The sequence below is a fragment of the Phalangium opilio genome, unplaced genomic scaffold (assembly GCF_054372755.1).
Source record: "Phalangium opilio isolate 3A_F unplaced genomic scaffold, DU_Popi_V2 ptg000537l_1, whole genome shotgun sequence".
Classification (NCBI taxonomy): domain Eukaryota; kingdom Metazoa; phylum Arthropoda; class Arachnida; order Opiliones; family Phalangiidae; genus Phalangium; species Phalangium opilio.
The window spans coordinates 2,334,276-2,346,346 of record NW_028324243.1 but is presented as its reverse complement, the minus strand read 5'-3'; the positions used below and the strand labels follow the sequence as shown (position 1 = coordinate 2,346,346).

Here is a 12,071-nt window from a genome sequence, read left to right as displayed (position 1 = left end):
TAAGGTGCATAACATGTTTTATCTCATTGGAAAGCCAAGGTGGGCTATTTATAAATTTGCGTTTTGATAGTAGTGGGGCATACTTGTCAAGTGTGCTTTTTATAGTATTTTGTAAAGAAGAGACACCATCATCTATGTTTTCTAATCCTAAATGATCGAGGTTACTGATTAAGTCCTTTACAAACTCGTCACTATCAAAGTTTCTGTAGTCCCGTATAAAACTAATCTCTTTTTCTTTACGCGGAGCTTTTTTCTTCCTTATACACATAATTAGGTCATGATCAGATGCACCGGTTTGTATAACTTCTTGGTATAGGATTCTATCTGGACGGGTTGTAAAAATTAGATCTAGTAACGATTGCGTTGTTAAGGTTTATTATTAATATTATATTATGCCTCACTCAGGGTCGCCTCGACGAAAATTTTGACCAAAAACGTTGCTTCGTGTTTCATTGAGTGGGCCAAAAAGGTGGTCGCCCGTTTCCGCACAGTTTTATTTTTCACACCTTAAAACCTATAGCCCGTTTCCGCAAAATTTTTCATAACTCATTTCCGCACAGTTTGTAAATAAAAATAAAAAAAAACATTTTAATTTTCTTGTTGATGACATTTTAAAAACTTTAAACTTATGCTGCTGGCCTATTGGACCGAAAATAGCAAAAATGTGAGGTTTTATGTTTATAAAATTTTCGATGCTATTTAACGATAGATTTATTTTTAATGCAGATTTTACAAACGGAATTAAAAACGCTCCTTTTACTTCTATTTTTTGACAAAAACACTTGGTTTAATGCTCAAGTCTATCAAAGTCTACACTTTTCTATATCGATAGTGATGGCCAAATCACAAGTTTAATAGCATGCCTCTATTGTACCAGGCCTCTATTGTAGAATAACCTAACCTAGCCTAGCCTAACCTAACCTAACCTAATCAAGAAGAAAATAAAAATGTTTTATTTGCAAACTGCGGAAATGAGTTATGGTAAGAAATGGTGAACTAAAATTTCAATGTAAAAACTGTGTGGGCCATAAAAAGTGTGCAGAATTGGGCTATGATTCTCGAAAATTGTGCGGAAATGGGCATCCTCGGCCAAAAGTATGTAGGTATAAAAACAAAAAGTACACTTCGTTGGTCGCGCCGTGTAATATGAGAAGCCCAGCCTCCTTTATCCCAGAATAGTGTCGACCCCCTCTGCGTATGATTAACTTCCCGACCGTGGCACAGGGAACATGCCGTGAATAGACTCATAAAATATAGCAGATGCTACTCTAGTACCAACAACCTCAATCTAGATACAACTTGGAATCCGTCATGAGAGAATTACAATTTCGAAGAACTCAACCACGACCGCGACGCTGATTTGTTATTATGTCGTTTTTTTCCGCCTTTATATGTACTCAAGGAATAAGATGAATTTCACTTACCCGCTTCTTATCATTGTGAATTGAAAGATGCGCGTGAAAGATAATTAAAATTAAAGTTTCCTTCGCTTTTTTATGCACTTAATTAAAGGATGAATTTCACATACCCCTCGCTTATCATTGTGAATTAAAAGGTGGGTGCAAAAATAATTAAAATTAAAATTTTTTCCGAGTTTCATATATTTTAGGATAAAGATGAGTTTCACTTACCTAAATCATCTTATCATTGAGAGTTAAAATTAAAGTTTTCTCCGCGTTTTTGTGCACTTAATGAAAATGATCAATTTCACTTACTCAGAACTTTTCATTATGAATTAAAAGGTGCATGTAAAAGATAATTAAAATTAAAATTCTCACCGCGTTTTTATGCACTTAATGAATTTCACTTACAAGCAGCTTATAATTGTGAATTAAAAGGTGGGTGTAAAAATAAATAAAATTAAAGTTTTCCAAGAGTTTTTATTTAATTATGAAAGATGAATTTCACTTACTCACAGCTTATCATAGTGAATTAAAAGGTGGATGTGAAAGATAATTAAAATTAAAGTTTTCTCCGCGTTTTTTGGGCACTTAATACACAGATGAATTTCACTCACCAGCTTATCATTGTGAATTAAAAGTTGCGTGTGAAAGATATTTAAAATCGAAGTTTTCTACACGTTTTTATGCACTTAACGAAAGAGATAAATTTCACTTACCCACAACTTATCATTGTGGATTAAAAGTTGCGTGTGAAAGATAATACATTTTTTAGATTTCTCCGCGTTTTTACACACTAAATGAAAAAATGAATTTCACTTACACGCAACTTGTCATTGTGAGATAAAAGGTAGGTGTAAAAGATTATTAAAATAAAAGTTTTTCTCCGCGTTTTTATCGAGGGGGAAACCACTAAGAAAATTTTGTACACCTGATTTCAGATTTCAAATGACTTCAATTGAACTATCAAAGACTTCATTCGACTTCAAAGACTTCACTAACTGTATTTGATTTCAGATGACTTCAATAAAATTTATAAAGACTTCAAGGGACTTCAATATAATTTATAAAGACTTCAAGTGACTTCAATACAATTTATGAAGACTTCAAGTGACTTCAATATAATTTAGAGACTTCAAGTGACTTCATTACATTTTATAGACTTCAAGTGACTTCAATAGAATTTGTAAAGACTTCTAGTGACTTCAACATAATTTAAAGACTTCTAGTGACTTCAACATAATTTAAAGACTTCAAGTGACTTCAATAGAATTTATAGACTAAAGCCGATTTCTATTTTTTTCTCAAGACTTCATTAAATTGTAATAATTAAAAAATATCTATGTACTTCGCTATTAAGTACTAAGGTGCAGAGCAACCGAAAGCAATTATCTATGCAGAATTATATCAAGAATTAATTTACTATAAGAATGCCTAAGTCACTAGATTTTACGCTTCTACTCTTACGCCAGTGTTAGTGGACAAGTAAGCCCCACCCCTTTCATGTCCCTCATTGCTCTGCGCTTTCCTATTGGATCCCGCGGGAATAGGTCATACAGACGCGATTGACGTATTCCGAATAGAGAAAGAAAACGTCTAGCAAAGTAAGCAGAAAATGGAGGCTGCCAGCGGTGCTGAAACGGTTAGGGAATGGTTTTTAATTGCCATTAACAAGTTAGTTAAAGGTTTTGAACCTAACTTAATGGATTTTGAATACTTGTCTCTACGTGAAAATCGTTCGTTCTATAATTGTTTCTAAATCGAATCAAGTGTACTATACTTATGATTTCGTGAGTTCCAAAAACCAAACCAAGGCTTAACGAGAAGGTAAAAGAGATAGATGGTGGAAACATAGAGTAAGATAAAATATTAAGTCCCGCCTTCTTTTCCAGCCTCCCCCCACCCATGAGGGGGGATTGTCGACTATCACGCGCGCACCGGACGCCTTTTTAGGCCTTCTTATAGTAAATTCCTTCTTGATTATATGGCGCAGATACAAGCCCGGATAGTATACTGATCCATTTGATCGTCGCTTATGTCTCAAGAATTCTGCGACGTTTCACGCGGGAAAATATGATCACGTGATCGGCCGCTATTTACGGAAAGAAGTTTTTGTCGTGGCATAGCTAACTCAATCACGCCAGTGAGCGCTTGGGCAGTAGTTTTTGCAAGGGGTCGGTCATTCATGAAATCCCGTACGCTACCCGCGAAATCCAACTTAAAAAATCTCATAAAAAATCCGAAATCAATAAAGAAATAACAAAACAGTAAAGAAATCACAAAATCAGTAGAGAAATCACAAAATCAGTAGAGAAATTACAAAATCAGTAAAGATACCACAAAATCAACAAAGAAATCACAAAATCAGTAACGAAATCGCGAAATCCATTACAAAATTCACGAAATCCAAACTCAAAAGAAATCACAAAATCCAACGAAATCAATTGAAATATCCCAAAATCTGCCGAAATCATGGAAAAAATCCGAGGAAATCACGGGAAAAATTGCAAAATCCGTTGGATTTTATCGAATTTTGAAATCAAACAAAATCCGACGAAATCATACGAAATCCGAAGAAATCAAATTGGATTTCGAAATCCCGTACACTTTTTCCAAAACGTCCGACCCCTCAGGTTTTTGAAACTGATTATCGTCTGATTCATACTCGAATTCATAGTTCAGAGAACTAGAAGACACAATTTTTAAATTGGCTGCTTGTATGCTGTATTTAGAAGGTTCCCAATTTAGTTAAATAGTAGTTTAAATTAAGCCAATTAAACTTCGCCACAAACAAAAATATATCGTTTTTACGAATATTCCTTGAAAACGGAATGATTAGCAGCCGACAATAAGTCCAAAAACGAAAAATTTCTGGGGAAGAGTGTCTGGCACAAGAGTCTGGTAGCATTGCACCTCCGAAAACGGCCGAAAATTGACTGGAAAATTTATAGGACATTGTCCACTGTAGTGTGCAGAAATAGTATCACATCTCCATAGTCAAGCTATCAAAACTTCCAAAATTTTATTGGTCAAACTTTCCAGTGACCCCCTTAGTTTTTAACAAAACTATGGCACATTTTAAAATTCCAGTGTCCTGTGCTTATTTCCGGCCCTGATCAAGACTATTGAAGATAAAATTTGAAGAAAAGGAAATTTCCACTTATGAAAGACGGAATTTCAATAGACTTCAAGGGATTTTTCTACCACTTCATTTGACTTCAAGAGATTTCCAATGGACTTCGTATGACTTCTGAGAGACTTCAAGAGATTTCCGAGAGACTTCAAGAGATTTCCGAGAGACTTCAAGAGATTTCCGAGAGACTTCAAGAGATTTCCGAGAGACTTCAAGAGATTTCCGAGAGACTTCAAGAGATTTCCGAGAGACTTCAAGAGATTTCCGAGAGACTTCAAGAGATTTCCGAGAGACTTCAAGAGATTTCCGAGAGACTTCAAGAGATTTCCGAGAGACTTCAAGAGATTTCCGAGAGACTTCAAGAGATTTCCGAGAGACTTCAAGAGATTTCCGAGAGACTTCAAGAGATTTCCAAGAGACTTCAAGAGATTTCAAAGGGACTTCGTATGACTTCTCTTGACTTCAGAGAGACTTCAAGAGATTTCAAAGGGATTTCGTATGACTTCAAGAGACTTCCGAGAGACTTCGACTGACTTCAAGCGATTTCCAAGGACTTCGCATGACTTCAAGGGATTCTCTAGGGACTTCCTAAGATTTCCGAGATTTCAACTAAACTTTGCGATTTATAGAGACTTCAAAAACAATTTATGGACTTCAATTGTGATTTCAAAAATTTTGTACACCTGATTTCACAAGTGGTTTCCCCCTCGGTTTTTATGCACATAATGAACACGATGAATTTCACTTACACCTAGCTTATCATTGTGAATTAATAGGTGCGTGCAAAAGATAATTATAATTAAAGTGTCTCCGCTTTTTTACACTCTTAATGAAAAAGGTGAATTTCACTCACATGGAACTTATCATTGTCAATTGAAACGTCCGTGTGAAAGATTATAAAAATAAAAGATTTATCTGCGTTTTTATGCATGTAATGAAAAAGATAAATTTTACTTACGATCAGCTTATCATTGTCAATTAACAGTTGCGTGTGAAAGATAATGAAAATTAAAGTTTTCACCGTGTTTTTATGCACTTAATAAAAGTTGAATTTAATTTACCCTCAGCTTATCATTGTGAATGAAAAGGTGCGTATAAAAGATAAATAAATTAACGTTTTCTACAGCCATATTGGTCTCCAATTATAATTAATCCCGCTTATATTTAGTTGGTAACATAACAATAATCTTTCTTATTGTATAGTATGAATTATTTGGGCAAGTAAAATTCTAAGTCGAATTGTGACCGTTTTCTTAATCTTGTTTGAAGTGGTTTACATTTTTCAAACAAGATTTCCATCAATTTACTGGAAAATTTACTGTACAGATGTGAGTAACATTTTCAAACAAAGGTTATTTCAGTGCTTTCTTACAAACAGAACGTGAATCCACCAACTGCGCTAGCACGAGAACGGCGATAGTGAATACAGCAAACACGTTATTGGAAAACATTTTGGAATTTTTTTCTACTACTAAACGACTATATTAACTATAAAATATAACGTATTAAAAGGATAGAGTGACGTTCGTTAGTTAGCACTTGAATTGAAGTGATGTGTTCTAAAGGCTGGTGGACGGTTTTATGCTCTTTTTAAAGTTTAAATATATTAAGCTTCGACAGCCATGAAAAACAGGGATCACGTGTTGGCCTATTTTCACATCTCTCTAACATAGATAGGGGAAAGTAAACCATCGCATGGAGAACCCAAACAGAAGAACAGGAGCTCAATTAAACTCTACTCTTTCGAAATAATAATAGTAATACAAGATAAAATGTAAATTGAGCGGCCCTTTACGGCACCGACCCGCTGTGTTCGATAACGAATATTCCAAGGCACTTTTCATCAAAATGGGGCTATGCTTTTAAATAAATTGCGTTCCACATAATATTGGTTAAAATAATCGTGCTAGCTAGGGCTTTCTACTCTCGTATATGGAGCACAACACTACACTATCCGTTATTTGAGTTCATTGATATAACGAAAAGCAAAATTGGGCCATATTTTTCATCCAATATTTCCTATTAAAGGAAAAGTATAATCATACCTTAAAAGAACGGCCTATGTTAAATAGAAATGGAAAAATATTAAAAAAATAGATGATCTTTTGTTACAAAATGATTAGAATTTAAATTGTCTTAAAAAACGAGGACTACTGCGCAACCCGCCATTGGCGTCTGCTAAATGGAATGTGGTGGAGTATCAGGTTTTCGCGAGATGAGATAACAGTTTGTTTTCGCTTACATTTTTTTGCTTTCATGTAATCTAAAATAGACTTCACTGGCACTTTCTCGCCATTGATAATTTCTCTGACATGAAAAGAATTCTTACAAAACCACAATATTTTCTTTTTGCAAAATATTAAATGAAAACATGGCAAATATGTTTCGGCGTTGCGATTCTTTTAAAATTTGGGTAGCTTTTGGGCTCTGTTTCACTTGGCTAAATGCAAAGGAAAATTATGCTTATATTTAGACGATTCATTCGTGCTATATCGGTTCGGATTGGTTTTATAAGCGAAGAAATTAATTATTAAACTATAATCGGTGAAAAGATGAATTCACACGACCTCGGCTGGGAATGTAAAAGAGTTCATCGTCACAGCTTTCAGGACTAGAGGCTATGGCTAAAAGCCGGGTATAGGATATTGATGTTGATTATCTTCTAGTGTTAGTAGCAATAACCTTGCAATAACCCGATTATGGCCTCTCACCCATGATGCTTTCTTCTTTTAGCCACATTGTAGTATACGATAGGCTCTTAGTTTGACCCGAGCCGTAGTAGCTGTAGTAGCAGTGACCGGGGTTGTCGCTTTCGTTATCGTTAGATTTTAGTTTAAAAGGAATTCGATAGTACCTCAACCCACCCATATGGGTAACTGAGCTTGGTTAGAGGTTTTATATTAATTAAAAATTTTCTTGGTCTCAGCCGGGTTTCGACCACTGAGCCATAGAGACATAGAGACTTTATAAAAAAACGCTTAGTTTTATCTCTAAAATGTCGGGGTGATGTGGGGTGGGATACCTCTTAATCTGTGGGGTCGGATACTTTTGAATTTTTTATCTGTGGGGTCGGATACTTCTGAATTTGTATGTTTGGGGTTTTTATATTTATTTTCTTTTTATTTATGTGCTAATTAAATAGATAACGATGTGGTACTATTAAGGCCCTTGGGCCATCTTGTTTAAATTCTAAACCCGATTTTTTACATGTAAATTTAACCAAAGAGGAGAGAAAGAGGGAGAGAGAATCAGTATAGGCAGCTGTGATCCATGCGTGGTGAAAACGGGGGTAAATCTACGGTACACCGCGGCGCCTGAGCGCTGCTTTCTCGCGCACAGTTGACGTAGGGGATGACAGAGATAAGGCGAGGAGGTCAATCCCCCCATGCGCAAAGGATGTGCGTCCTAAAACTAAACGTACCAAAAATTGATTTTACTACCCCCCTATTTTCCCATTTTTCGGCGGATTTTATAAAGCGCGTATCTATCTCCCTCTCTCTCCTCTTTGATTTAACTTTCGGCTCACTCTGAACCGTTAATGTCTCTTCATTACAGACACGAAGAGCAAAAAACATTTTATTTCAACTCGGCCCTTAAATATTCACTTTTGTTTCACTAGGCATATTAACAGAAAAAACTTAATTTGAACGGCAGAATCTAAGCGTTGGCGTTCTTCTTGCAATCTCTAACGAAATGTTTATGCTATATACTTATCCTGACTGATCTAGTATAGCTTAAGTATATCAGAAGTATATAATACTTCTCTTCGAGAGAAGTGTACCACAAAGCGGTGTAAGTGTAACGTCATTCTTCCCAACATCGGAACATTTGGAGCAATGTTACAAAACCGAATCGCATAAGCGATAAATAGTTCCCTCATCATGTCTCTATTAGCGCTTTACTATTTGGCAATACGCGTTCGCGGGTTTTTGTCCCACCCCAAGACCAGGTTTGTGGTTTGATTTCTAATTTATTGCCAAACAATTATAGAATTCACCCTAGCACGGTGCGATGGCCATTTGAAGTTTGATGAGCGGGAAAGCGAACAAAAAGGGTGAACCTGGGAAGAATGACGTTACATATCTTAAGTATTAAGAGGATACAGGGTGTCATCCTTCTTCTGTTATCCCCTTCTGGTGATATATAAACAACCATTTGAAATAATAATATAAAACACATTTCTTGGAATATCAAAATGAAACGGAGCTTTATAGCTACAAAACTACTAAAAGCATCGAAATAACAAAACATATTTCAATATTATAATTTATAAAAATTAATTACCGGACTACTTGCGTATAAAATACTAGGTATTTATAAATAATTCAACTTTATTTACGCAATAAAATTTTTCCGAGTTTTTATAATTTTATTGCGTAAATAAAGTTGAACTATTTACAAATACCTAGTATATTTCAATATATTCAATTTATATTATGAAGAAAAAAAATTAATTAATTAATTCTCTTTTACATCGCCATGTGTTCTGCCTGGTCACTGAATAGTGCCTATGAAAATTTTGTGGTCCATCATGTCAAATAACTAAGAAACTACATCAAAGTGAAGGTTCGGAATATTCTTAAATTAACAAGTAACTATTCAAGGTGTCCCTTTTCCAAGTTTCATCAATAACAATTAAGTTCAAGTACGTTATTTTAATTAATTTGTAAATTATGACAAAAACGTTTTCGCTATACGAAGTCAGTTTAAGAAGTTAGCAAGTTCAATGCAGAGGATATGGCCAAAAAACATACTTCCAAGTTCCTACTCCAATTTCTGAACAGGGCCGGAAATAAGCACAGGACACTGAAAATTGTCCAATAAAATTTTAAAATGTCCCATAATTGTTTTAAAAACCAAGGGCGTCACTGGACCAATAAATCTTTCGAAAGTTTTGATACCAAGCTTGACTATGAAGACGCGACACAATTTTTTGCGCACTCCAGTGGACAATGTCCTATTTTTTTCCAGTCAAAGGGGGGTTACTGGACACATGTCCTTAATTTTTTTTCTTATTTCCGGCCCTATTTCTGAACCAGGTTTACAGCAGTCTGGGAAATAAGGGTAGTTTTTAAACTAATCCTTGGGACCATTGACCCCCCAAGTGTCGGAAATAGATTTACAATTAATAAAGTGGTCCCGAGGACCAGTAACCCCCACTTCTTGAATTTAAAAACTAGTCCAATCTATAAATAAACTGGTTTAGGACCATAGGAAAAGTGCTCTTGACACTTGTGCTCTTGGCGGTATTTACCATTTTGGATTTGGGCATTGGCTATTTTTGTAATTAGTATTTTAGTCAAAAAGTCTTCACTCAAAAATCGGCATATGGGTTATGTAACGCAAGTACGCTGCATTATACGTAATAGGCCTAAAGAACCGAAGAGTAACTAATTGAGGCCCGAGGTAAAGTAAACTATGGGTTTTGATTTTCATGTCTGTAATGAAGACAAATTAACGGTTCATCGTGAGCCGAAAGTTAAATACACGTTTAAATAATCAGGTTTAAATTTTATAATAAAAATAAAAGATCATGGTGTCAATTAAATCAGTTAAAGGGCTAATCGTAATCGGGTTGAAGCTAAGGTGTTTTCATTCTTTTTACGGTGTGCACTGACTTTTAGTGCGTCTAACCACAAATCAGCTTTGGTGTTATTTAACTAAGAATATCGTTGAGGTGAAACGATTCGATAGCGTTTACACTGCAAACCAGTTGTGAATGTAGCTTTGAGAATACAGGGTAAACAGTTGAAGCGTAGACAATTGGACCTTTACAAACACATAAAGGTTATATCTCTCCAAAATTTATACAATTCATTTCCTGTTTTTTCCCCATTGACTGAGTTCATGTGTCCAAGGCAGTTGGATGTAAAATGTCGTCTGCTTTACTATACAGGGTGTTTCTGGAAAGTCTGGCACAAATTAACAGGCATGTTCCTTGGGTCAAAAGGAGTCGTTATGGGCTCTCAAAAGTAGGCCGAAAAACAAGGAGATTTTGCAGAATTATAGCACTAGTATTGTGGTTTTGACCCAATTGTTTTCGATTATTGAGCATAAGGCAATGATCGAAATAAGTTCAAACCTATTGGAAGACTGTGAACGTGTTAAACGGCCAAAAGCATTAATCCCTTTGTTTTTATTAATGATTGTAATTAAAGGTAGGGAAAGTAGCTCAGATATCGGTTACTTGATTGTTCAGATGTACTGGTAACTGACCAGTCTTTTATTCTTTTTTTCAATTAGACACATTACTTTTACAATAATTCGAATGAACCCCTTAAATTTTACAATAATTTGAATCGAACCCATTACATTTACAATATTTCGAATCGAACCCCATTACTTTTACAATAATTCGAATCGAACCCAATTACATTGTTCTACAAAAATTGTTCAAAATGGGCATCATCAACGTTTAAGCAAACTTGCGCGCGTCGTTTGAAAGATTCACGAACACGTTCGAAGATTCCTGGCGTGTTACGGATGCTATCACATCCATCAATTATCCTTTGTCGTAAGTCTTCGACATCGCGAACTTCACTTCGGTATACCAAGTCCTTGAGATGGCCCCAAAGAAAAAAATGGCATGGGTTGATTTCGGGAGATCTTGCTGGCCACGCAACAGTTCCGCCTCGACCTATCCACCTCCGGGGAAACGCGACATCAAGAAATGCTCTAACTTGAAGACTAAAATGAGGCGATGCGCCATCTTGCATGAACCACATTATTTGTCGCAGTGTAACGGTACGTCTTCTACAAGCTCCGGTAAATTGTCACGCAGAAAGGTCAAGTACGCCTCCCCATTTAGCCTCGGTTGCAAAAGTTAGGCCCAATTAACATCTCCTACAATTCCGCACCAGACGTTCAAACTAAACTGAACTTGATGTTTTATGACAGAGGTCGCGTGCGGGTTTTGTTGCTTCCACTCGTGATAGTTATGCAAATTAAGTATCCCGTCACGCGAGAAATTGGCCTCGTTGGAAACTAGCAAAGTACGCGGAAAGTCTAACTCATTTACCCGTGCCACAAACCACTGGCAGAAATCGACCCGTCTCGGATAATCAGCTTCGTTTAAAGCTTGTACCTTTTGCAAATGGTATGGGTGGAACTGATGTCCTCGAAGGATTTTCCAGACGATTACATGGTTAACGCACAATTGCCGCCCGACGTTCCTGGTACTGGTTGTTGGTCATCTTCGAAAATTGTCAAAACGGTGTCCTCTACATCCTCGGGAACAATCGCCGCACGAGGTTCAGGTCCCGACGGTTGAAGTTTCCCGGTTTCTCTCAAGCGTCTGTCGACTGCCGTAAATGTTTGTCGATTGGGAACTTGTCGTTGAGGAAAGTGCTCCTGGTACAAGCGCCGAGCTTCCACCGCATTTCCCCGAGCCAGTCCATACATAAGATGGATATCTAAGTACTTTGCATTCGTGAAGTAGACCATGATTAGTTCCAGATCAGCTTCCAAATGTGCACGTACGCCATGAAGCACGTTAAGGTAGACACATTTAAGCCGTCTGTAAAAAACCTACAACTTCT

General features: G+C 36.3%; 1 long non-coding RNA gene across 1 annotated transcript; it reads left to right on the top strand.

Annotated features, from left to right (window-relative positions):
* The first annotated feature begins 2,297 nt into the window (after positions 1-2,297).
* Positions 2,298-3,927, top strand: LOC149588800 (uncharacterized). Its single transcript, XR_016379808.1, has 2 exons — positions 2,298-3,227; positions 3,293-3,927. It is a non-coding gene; the product is annotated as an uncharacterized LOC149588800 (long non-coding RNA).
* Positions 3,928-12,071: the final 8,144 nt, after the last annotated feature.